Source organism: Macaca thibetana, chromosome Y (assembly GCF_024542745.1).
Source record: "Macaca thibetana thibetana isolate TM-01 chromosome Y, ASM2454274v1, whole genome shotgun sequence".
NCBI classification, from domain to species: Eukaryota; Metazoa; Chordata; class Mammalia; order Primates; family Cercopithecidae; genus Macaca; species Macaca thibetana.
In genome coordinates, this window is record NC_065599.1 from 10,836,332 (window position 1) to 10,847,043 (window position 10,712).

The 10,712-nt window shown below is 42.4% G+C and overlaps 1 protein-coding gene and 1 pseudogene across 2 annotated transcripts in view; one reads left to right on the top strand and one right to left on the bottom strand.

Annotated features, from left to right (window-relative positions):
* ZFY (zinc finger protein Y-linked) overlaps nt 1–4,098 on the bottom strand; it is a 48,035-nt gene extending 43,937 nt beyond the window's left edge. The window contains exon 1 of one of the 2 annotated variants that reach the window (XM_050777727.1): nt 4,033–4,098. The gene's annotated coding sequence lies outside the window, so the exon portion shown is untranslated. Of the gene's footprint in view, nt 1–3,843; nt 3,919–4,032 lie in introns of those variants that run through there. The other variant, XM_050777728.1, reaches the window with a different exon arrangement.
* Nucleotides 4,099–8,268: 4,170 nt separating this feature from the next.
* LOC126947117 (nucleosome assembly protein 1-like 1) lies at nt 8,269–9,454 on the top strand (annotated as a pseudogene).
* The last annotated feature ends 1,258 nt before the right edge of the window (nt 9,455–10,712 follow it).

The following is a 10,712-nucleotide window of genomic DNA, read 5'->3' on the forward strand; positions in this document are numbered from 1 at the left end:
GAGACAGGGATGCCAGGGAAGAAGTTTGGAGAAAACGAGTAATTAATCTCAAGTTAAATTCCACATTTAGGTTAGGAAAATGACCAGAGCAGACAAAGAAAGGACAGAGTTTCTGAAATGCAGTACACTTTCAGGTGACACACCAATTACCTGCTGTGGAACAGTTTCACATGTTGAGAAATACCAGATTTAGAAGTGGGAAGAATAGAAATAAAAGTACTAGTGAAACTAAAGAGAAGACAGATACGCTTTTTGTAAAATAAGCATATCTATGAATATTTATAGAAAGGGGCAGGCAGAGAGTAAGGAAAGGGTAAACAGAGAAAATGAACTTTGAAAGCAACACTTCTCCCAACAAAAGAAAGTAAAGTGAAGGAAGAACTAAAGCAAAAGTATGAAATGAATGAGATCAAACATTTGCATCATATGGTCATCTATCTTTCTCAATTCAGTAACAAAATAATATGCTGGCATTGAAGAACTTAAGAATCTAAAAAAGTTTGCAATTGCCAGAACGCATAAATGCAACAATTCAAAGGATAGCAATTAGTGACAATACAAATGTAAACAGAGTCAGAGTTATTTTTATATATATATATATATAAAAAAGCACTGTATGCTTTAAAAAAAAAAAAGTTAAGGGGCATCTATTTAAAAAATACACATAAATTAAAAACTAACAACTCATTTATCCAAGATAATTGGCTAGCAGAAGTCCCGCACAGTGGTTCACGCCAGTAATCCTAGCACTTCAGGAAGCCAAGGCAGGTGGATCATCTGAGGTTTGGAGGTTGAGACCAGCCTGGCCAACATGGTGAAACCCCATTTCTACTAAAACTACAAAAATTAAAAATTGGCTGGGTATGGTGGCACACACCTGTAGTTCCAGCTACTTTGAAGGCTGAGGCAGGAGAATCACTTGAACCCAGGAGGCAGAGGTTGCAGTGAGCTGAGATAGCAACAATGCACTCTAGGCCGGGTGACAGAACGAGACTGTCTCAAAAAAAAAAAAAAAAAAAAAAAAGACTAACAGATCGTCAAGGTCTATCCCATCAGGCAAAAAAGTACTTTTTACTTAACAATTTCCTTATAAATCCTTTAAAACTATGCACTTGCCTGTCTTCTTTTTGCACATCCATTGCTGATGTACTGGAACATCTACAACTGCTGTACTGTACAAGATACAATTCTATCTTCTTTACAGCTCTTCAGTTGTCAAGATATAAAGCAACTACCTCTACAGTTTATGTTGGCCCTTAGCAAGTCAACAACTAGATTGCATTAAAAATTTGCTTTGACGGCCGGGCGCGGTGGCTCACGCCTGTAATCCCACTACTTCGGGAGGCCGAGATGGGTGGATCACGACGTCAGCAGATCGAGACCATCCTGGCTAACATGGTGAAACCCCGTTTCTACTAAATATACAAAAAAATTAGCCGGGTGTGGTGGCGGGCTCCTGTGGTTCCACCTACTGGGGAGGCTGAGGCAGGAGAATGGTGTGAATCTGGGAGGCAGAGCTTGCAGTGAGCCGAGATCGCGCCACTGCACTCCAGTCTGGGCGACAGAGCCAGTCTCTGTCTCAAACAAAAAAAAAAAAAATTTTTTTTTTTCCTTTGACTACCTCCTGCAATACACTGCCACACTTTTGTAAACCATCAATCTCTAGTTTCCTTCAGACTTCTTTGAATCATCAGAGCTCTGATATGCTAAAGTCTGGGAAAACTGAAAACCTGCCTTTTATAAATTGTAAAAGTCTAGGAAACAAGTGCTGTACATGTTCTCTGAAACTTCTGCATCTAGGACCCTCACATATAAAGTGAACTGCCAATTTTAAAGCTTGCTCACCTGAAGACTATTTTCATCAGAGGATTACCTTCACCAAGAAGGGCAAAGTTTGCATACAGCCATCTGAAGGCTACTGCATTTCTGACAACTGTTTTTTTTTTTTTTTTTTTTTTTTTTTTTTGAGACAGAGTCTCGCTGTGTCGCCCAGGCTGGAGTGCAGTGGCGCGATCTCGGCTCACTGCAAGCTCCGCCTCCCGCGTTCACGCCATTCTCCTGCCTCAGCCTCCCAAGTAGCTGGGACTACAGGCGCCCGCCACCACGCCCTGCTAATTTTTTGTATTTTTAGTAGAGAGGGGGTTTCACCGTCTTAGCCAGGATGGTTTCGATCTCCTGACCTCGTCGCCTCGGCCTCCCAAAGTGCTGGGATTACAGGCATGAGTCACCGCACCCGGCCAAAAAATAGCTACATTCTTGATCATCTATCCGGTAACGGAAACACCAATTTACTACAAGCCCTCAATGCTTCTCAGCCTTGAAACTGTTCTAACAGCTGCAGCCAGAGCTCAGCATAATCTCAGGTGTGCCACGAACGCATTTCAGAATCTATCTTTTACAGCCTAAATTTGTATCCCTTTCCTATCTATATTACACACTCCAGCCAAACCGTAAATATTTGCCATTTTCTACAGACATTTCATTCTTGTAATGACCTCTCCTACTCCCACCCTACCTAAGAAAATCCTACTCATCCCTCAGTAACCCTACCTAAACCCCATTATCTACTTCAGGAATCTTTTCCCAATTTTGCAACCTGAAACCTCGCCTTCCTGTGAAATGCCCACAGCAAACTTTTTGCAGTCACGTTCTGCATTAAGCGCCTTTTAAATCTTTCTTAGTACCTAGCACTGTCCAACGCTCACGCTACTGTGCTCCAATTTGCCAGCAAAGTTGTACAAAATGCTAACAAGTCTTTTGAAGATGAAACTGTATAAGAAATTTCAAATAAAATCTCAATGTCATCATGGGTATATGAACCTACAAGTAATGTATTGTCCTTCAAAGAGAAAAATACCTCTTCTGCCTATTTTCCATCTCTTACTCAAAAAAAAGTATCCAGACTAAAAAGCTCGTTTAAATACAGCTCATCAAAAGTTTTTCCACATGAGAGAAGTCGCCTTAAAATTTTATTCCACTGCCCTCGTGCTATATAATTTGTACTGTACTGTCTATCGAATGAGTGCCTAATAACTTTTTTTATAATAAATCCCATTGATATTTTTCAGATCCTCGAGGAGGCAATGATGGTTACAAAATAAGCGCATGGAAGGTCCCCGAACAGCCACATAATGACTTTAATTAGCAGAAAATAAAATTTTCTGGAATTTATGTGCTCTCGTGAGCCCAGGTGCCCTAAGTACCACCTGCCCACTAGGGTGCTATAGACTCTGGGAAAGACACAGAGCAGGGAGCGCTGCGACCCCGGCACCCGAACAGACGTCTGCAGCATGTCAGCTAAAGCGCAGCCGACACAGCCTCCAGCCAGGGACCGGCTGTGAGGGGAAGGCCGAGAGGTGGCGCTGCTGCAGGAGTCTGGAATGTAAGCGCGCGCATGGCGACAAAGCCAAAGGCCGCCAAGGGAACGAGCACGCCCCGTCGCGCAGACACGCCGTCGCGCCGGAATCCGGGCGGCCGCGGCCGCCGCCGCGGCCGCCCTTTTCCCCATCCCCGGCTCAAGAATCATAACGGAATTCTTTTCCAGATACCGCCTTCAAAATGGCGGCTCCGCCTCCCGACAACACTTTCAATACTCCCCAGCAGCAGGCGCCTACTATCCGCCATCTTGCCCCCCGTCCCTCCTCCCCTTCGCGGACATTTACATAGCGAAAATAGGCCCAGCAGGCCTCCGGCCTTCACCTCACGCCTGCAGCCTTCGCCTCCTCGCCAGGCCTCGCCCCCGTGCCGCGCCCTGGGTCTGCAGTGGTTCGACCCCAGGTCCACCAACCGCCTTCCGAACAAACAGGCGACCTTTTCCCACCCCTGCCCGCTTACGGAGCGCACCTCCGCATCCTCTCAGGGCGGCCGAATTATTCCCAGGCCTAACTGCGGCCTCCTCGGGGCCTGTTCGGCGCCGGGCGCCACGCCGGCCGGCCTAGCGCGGGAGGGCGCCCTACGGGACGCCGACCAGGCCACGAGCAAGTTACTGCGCGCGCACTAGGCCCCGCGGCCGCGGGGGCACGCGGGACTCACCCGACGGACTTGCGGGCCGCCGGCGACAGCGGCGGGTGCTGCAGGCCGGCCTTTCTCTAGAGCACTGGGCCGGGCTCCGGCTGGTAGGGCGGGCGGAGGGAGGGAGGAGGGGCCGAGCTCGGAGCTGACAAAAAGCGGCCCAGCTCCCCGGCACAGGCCCGCCGTCAGCACGTCACGTCACCGCCCGGGAGAGAGACCCAGGAATATGCGGGATGGTAGTTGGGCCCCCTCCGCCCGGTGGGCCTCCCGGCGCCCCGGGTCGCCGCCGGTCACGCCCCGAGACTGGGGAGTCCAGTGACCTCACTGCGGTGGGGTCTCCGGCAGCCGGAGTTTCCGTCACAACGTTCTTTTCTTCCGCGCTCCCGCCCGCCGTCACCACTACTCGCGCGCCACCGCCTCAGTCGGTGGCGTACAGGCAAGCGGCCCCGCACCGGCCAGGCCACCCCCTGCCATCTCCGGTGGACCTGGATTCCTAATCTCCCACACCCTGCCCCAGGCCTCCCCGAGACCTATTGCCTCTCCGCGCCAGTCCTAGCCAAGGCAACAGCTCTCATTGTTTGCTTGTCCTTAGACCCCCCGCACGCAGTAAATGTGTTTTCTTTATTCCTAGGGTTGAGGAGGAAAGCAGATGCAGAGATACAGATACAAACAGCATCCCCCACTGGCTCCTACGTTCGATTTAAAAATTAAAAGAAAAAAGTAAATGGACTTACCAGTGTGCAGGCAAGAGGAGGGGAGGGTTATCCTAAATCAATTACTAAGCCATTTGAGTTTTTTATGTTAACGTAGGTATTTTGACCAAGGTCTGTAATGTTTAGTATACGTTCTCTATTGCAATGTTTCATCTTTTGGCATCCTTTAAAGGTCAGTTTTGTGTAATTTTCTCATAAACAATGAATTATGCACATTCTTTAATAAGTGTAAACTAACAATTGGTTTGGGGATTGTTTTCTTACAAAATTATCCTCTTAAAGTTTAAAAAACCTTTAAAATGCATTTGATTAAACAGCTAGTACTGATAAACTACAAAAACGTGTATGTGTTTTCATTACGGTTTTATGCGCGCTAACTTCCTATTAAACTTGGGACTCGGACTGTGTTTGAAAGTTGCTACTAAAAAGTTAAATATGCTTATCGCCGTGGCTCACCTCCGAGCGCTTTGGGAGGCCAAGGCTGGAGTATCGCTTGAGGCCAGAAGATACAGGCCGACAGCTGTGATCAAGCCACTGCACTGCAGCCTGCAGGCCAGAGCCAGTAACCTCTAAATGTAGAGGCTAAGTATTTCAGTTTTCTAGCATACCGATTTTTAAAACTCACAGAAATCATCTTGTCCTTACCTGAGACACCTAAAAGTCATAAAATGCTTTACAGAAGAAAAACCAATGGTACATAGTTGGTATAATGAGATTAGTGGCTGGATAGCAATTCTCTTTTCAAACCATTGGTTTGACCTTTTTTTCTCAAGTGGTTACATTTTGTTTCAAACATGATAAATGAGAGGCAGCTCACCCCTGTAATTCCAAAACACTTTGGAAGGCTGAGATAAAATCAGCTTGTGCTCAACTGAGAGTTGGAGACAAGCCTGGAAAACAGGGAGATACATCTGTACAAAAAAAACTGAAAAGAGCTGGGTGTGTTGGTACACGCCTGTAGTCCCAGCTGTGGGGAGGCTTAAGCCCAGTTGGGCTATGATTGTGACACCACACTCCAGCCTTTATGACAGAGCAAGATCCTATATTTAAATAAATAAATAAATGTAAATCTTGTTTGAGAAAATTTCATCAAGTTAAGACAATGTATTTTGTGGAAAGAAGTATTTTTACAATGTCTTTCAGTGAAGAACTAGCCTAATTTCATACATAATTAACATAATTTCAAAATACTGATAAAGTTCAAGTTTTTAGAGAGAGTACCTGGCTCTTGCCACCCAGGCTGGAGTGCAGTAGCCCCTTCATAGTTCACTCGGCTTTGAACTCTCCAGTTCAGTGTAACAGCCATGGTCTCCCAAAGCACTGGGATTACAGCTGTAAATCAAATATTTCCCAAAGGCCTTCATTTAATGCTATGATATGTCAAGAATGGGATCTCATATCATCCACTCAACTGTAAGCAGCATGGTCAGAACACAAAAAAGGTAAACATTGTTAATACTTCTATGCTAATCAAAAATCCCATTATTATCAAAAATTACCAATATATAAAGCACTTCAGAAAGAACAGCTAAGGAATATAAAGGAAAAAAAGATGTTTCCTAATCTAAAAGATCAGAGGTAGTTTAGATAATGAAAGTTTAAACAGCTTTTGACACTACTTTTCATTCATAATGTTAACTTTTCTTAAGAGACAAGGAAAGGATGGTCTAATTGTAGTTGTCATATAAGAAGAGTCTTTATTACAGTCCAAGAAAGATTATAAATGACTCCACAGATGAAGTCAACTATATTACATCTTTTTATTTTCTCAGACACAACAGAGGGAAAATTTATACAAGGACAATGATGAGATAATATTTCAAAAGTATATTGTGAATACAAAATAACTGGCTGCAAAGCAAATAAGCTTTTATTACTGATAAAATGTATCTGTTGTTCAGAGTTGCTAATGTGTCTCAGCTTTGAAAGTAACCAGCTCACAAAGATCATGGTTTCAATAAAGTAGCTACAATTGCATAAGCAAGAGACAGTACAATGTCTTTATGTCTTTTTCCAAAAGAAGATGAAGAAAAAAAAAACTGAATTTTTCTTTCCATTACTAAGAAGGAATTTACAAAAGAAAGATTATAGTAGTTTTTGAGAAAGCAGAGACACTTCAATAGTACAGCATTCATTCATATACCAAAATTTAAAAGCATGTTATCTAAAATGTCTCAAAAAGCTTTATGGAACCAAAATTTAAAGACATCGTATCTAAAAAAATCTCAAAAAGTTTTATAGAACTAAGTGTATTAGGCTGCTATGGCGGCCATGAGGAAATCCCACACTGAGTGGTTTAATCAACAGAAATTCATTTTCTCACAATGTCAGAAGCCCCAAGTCCAAGGTCAAAGTATTGATAGGTTTGATTTATTCCAAGGCCTTTCTAGTTGACTTTTAGTGATGGCAGCCATATCACTGTCTTCACCTGATCTTCACCCTGTGTCTATGTCTGACTCTCTTGTAAGGACACTAGTATTGAATTAGAGATCACCCATATTACTTCATTTTACCTTAATTACCTCTCTGCAAATGCAGGCACAGTTGGAGGTACTTGGAGTTATAATTTGGGGAAGGACCCATTTCAGCCCAGAATACCCTCTGGTCGCTCAAATGCATCTTATTTCTCACATGCAAAATACATCATTACTAGGGTGTGTCAAAAAATGTGATCCAGTTTGAAGAGGCTTGTACTGACTAATAATGAGTATCATAATAACACGTTATAGAAATGCACTTAACCATTCAATGTATCCAAAATCATGAATCTACAATAACATATTTCAAAAAATTACCACCTTTGAGGAATGGTACAGAACCAACACTTATGAGAAGAATGTTTGATTATGAAAAGAATAACATGTTTAGCTCATACAAATTTTCCCAACCAAAAACAGTGATAGCAATTTTCTCTTTATAGATGTATTCCCTTTTTCAGTCTGTTTTCTTATCACGTCATGTAGCCTCCAGAAAATTCCACTGTACACCTGTGGAAAAATAAGAATGCAAAAGGCAGTATTTATAGTTATATGGAAATAGTTTTTTGTTGTTGTTGTTTTGAGGAGTCTCACTTTGTCGCCCAAGCTGGAGTGCGGTGGCGCGATCTCGGCTCACTGCCAGCTCCACTTCCCAGGTTCACTCCATTCTGCTGCCTCAGCCTCCTGAGTAGCTGGAACTACAGGTGCCTGCCACCACGCCCAGCCAATTTTTTTCGTAGTTTTAGTAGAGACAAGGTTTCACTGTGTTAGCCAAGATGGCCTCAATCTCCTTGTGATCTGCCCACCTCTGCCTCCCGAAGTGCTGGGATTACAGGCCTGAGCCACCGCACTCAGCCTGGAAATAGTTTTGAAATTCCCCTTGAAACAGTATGGGGACCCTCAGACCAGACTCTTGAGAAAGAATTTGTGAGTTAATATGTAATAATAGTTACACGGAGTGTCTTTGTTATAACATTTCCAGAGAATGCACAAATATGCCATTTTCATCCACCAAAATAACTAAAACAGAAATGAGGGATTTCATGTCAGATATTCAGAGTTCTTACATGGCAGACATTGACAACAAAGAAGAGTCTCATCTTGGACAAGATTTGGGGCTGGCTGTGGTGCTTCATGCCTGTAATCCCAGCTCTTTGGGACAAAGAGGGTGGATCACAAATTCAAGACTAGCCTGGCCAACATGGTGAAACCCTGTCTCTACTAAAAATAAAAAAATTAGGTGTGATGGTGCATGTCTGTAGTCCCAGCTAGTCGGGGGGCTGAGGCAGAGAATTGCTATAACCCAGGAGGCAGAGGTTGCAGTGAGCTGAGATTGTGCCATTGCATTCCAGCCTGGGCAACAGAGTGAGACTCCTTTTCAAGAAAAAAGAAAAGAAAAGAAACTGGTGAAGAGACAAAAATCAAAGCAGATTTGTTCAGATGATGGAAAATCCTCAGATTCTTACAGGCTTTAGAGAAAGACTTTATGGTCTGGTAGAAAGATCAACAGGATACACTGAAAGCTTGCCTAGAGTAGTTAAAAGATGAGTCAATACTCTCAAAAACCTGCAACTTAAATGTGCACAGAGGCCAAATTCTATGAGGAAGTTTATGATCCTGAAAGGAAGTATGCTACTCCCTCTCAACCTCTATTTGATATGTGATTTGATATTATTAATGCAATTCATGAACCTATGGAAGAAATATGTGAATTGAAAGCAGATAAAGAAAACAGAATTTCAGCTGAAATTCAAAGCTGAAAGAAAGGCCAAGATTGAAGATGAAAAAAGTGAATGAAGAAAACAAAGACCCCAAAGGAATTCCTAAATTTTGGACTTGCTTAATGATATGGTTTGGGAACATCACGAACCTATTTTGAAGCACTTCAAAGATACTAAAGTGAAGTTCTCAGATGCTAGCCAACCTATGAGTTTTGTCTTAGAATTTCACTTTGAACCCTGAATATTTCACAAATGAAGTGTTGACAAAGACATATAGTATGAGGTCAAAACCAGATGACTCTGATCATTTTTCTTTTGATAGGCCAGAAATTATGGGTTCTACAGGCGGCCAGATGGACTGGGAAAAAAGGAATAAAAACCTTTAAGAAGCAGAAACACAAGGAATGTGGGACAGTTTCTGATGGGAATAAAACAGCTTCTGAGAACTCTTTCTTTAATTTTTTTCTGCCCTGCTTGAAGTTCTGAGAATGCAGTTCTGGATGATGCTTCTGAAGCTGTATTTGCTGTACACTGTGAAAATGGTTTATAATCCCAAAATCAGTGTTATATTTACTGCAGCAGCTGTTGAAGAAGATGATGATTATGATGAAGAAAGTGAAGAAATGCATGATAAAGAGGAAACAAACGGAGAATGAGAAAAATTATCCAGGCTGGGTATGGTGGGTCACACCTATAATCCAGCACTTCAAGAGGGTGAAACAGGCATATCACTTGAGGCCAGGAGTTAGAGACCACCCTGACCAAAGATTACCCTGGTGAAATCCCATCTTTACCAAAAACTACAAAAATTAGCCAGATGTGGTGGTGGACACCTGAAGTCTCAGCTACTTGGGAGGCTGAGGACAATCACCTGAGCCTAGGAGGTCAAGGCTGCAGTAAACCATGATTATGCCACTGCACTCTGCTTTGTCTGACAGAGTAAGATCCTGTCTCAAAAAAAAAAAACTATCCAAAGCAGAATCAAAACCTCGTGGAGAGCAAGCAGCAGTAAAGTAGGATGGCCTACCTTCTGCTTCCCTAGAAAAGAAATATTTACATCTGACAAGTCTATTTCAAGGGTTTGTGGTGGTGTTTTCTTGTTGTTGTTTGCTTGCTGGCTTGTTTTTGTTTTACAGCCTAAAATAAAAATGTCAAATACAGAAAACAAGTGTACTCCAACTAATTAATTAAGGATAGACAATAGGAAAATACCACCATTTTGTAATCCCTAATACATAAATAAATCTAAAGCAATGATTATCAATGATTACTAGAAGACAATTAGATAATATGCCCTATGAAGGATATGCACAATAAGACCTATAAAGTAATCTGCTTCCTAACTCCCCCAAAGCAGTCTTGTACACAATCAATCCTCTAGATTTAACCACTTATTTGCAATAAATTTAGGGGCTTAGAGAAACATATAAAGCCATGATGGTAGAGAGTGTTTTACAGGAATAGATGAACACAATCCAGAGGGCAAGAAACTCTACTGGACAAATGACTTTTTTATCAAATAAAAAGTATGAGATAAAAGTGGAGGGGAAAATCAATAAATTAGAAAAGGCTTAAAAGGCATTTTAAACAATTATGAATAAGATTTATTTTAATCATGATTCAGAAAAATAACTATAAAAAGTGTCACTTTGAAATATATAAACCCTTAATGTGCCTGTATATACAGATACACATACAATGATCACCATAGTAACTGCTGTGAGATGGTATCTTATTGTGGTTTTGATTTGCATTTCTCTAATCAACAGTGTTGATGAGCCTTTTTTCAC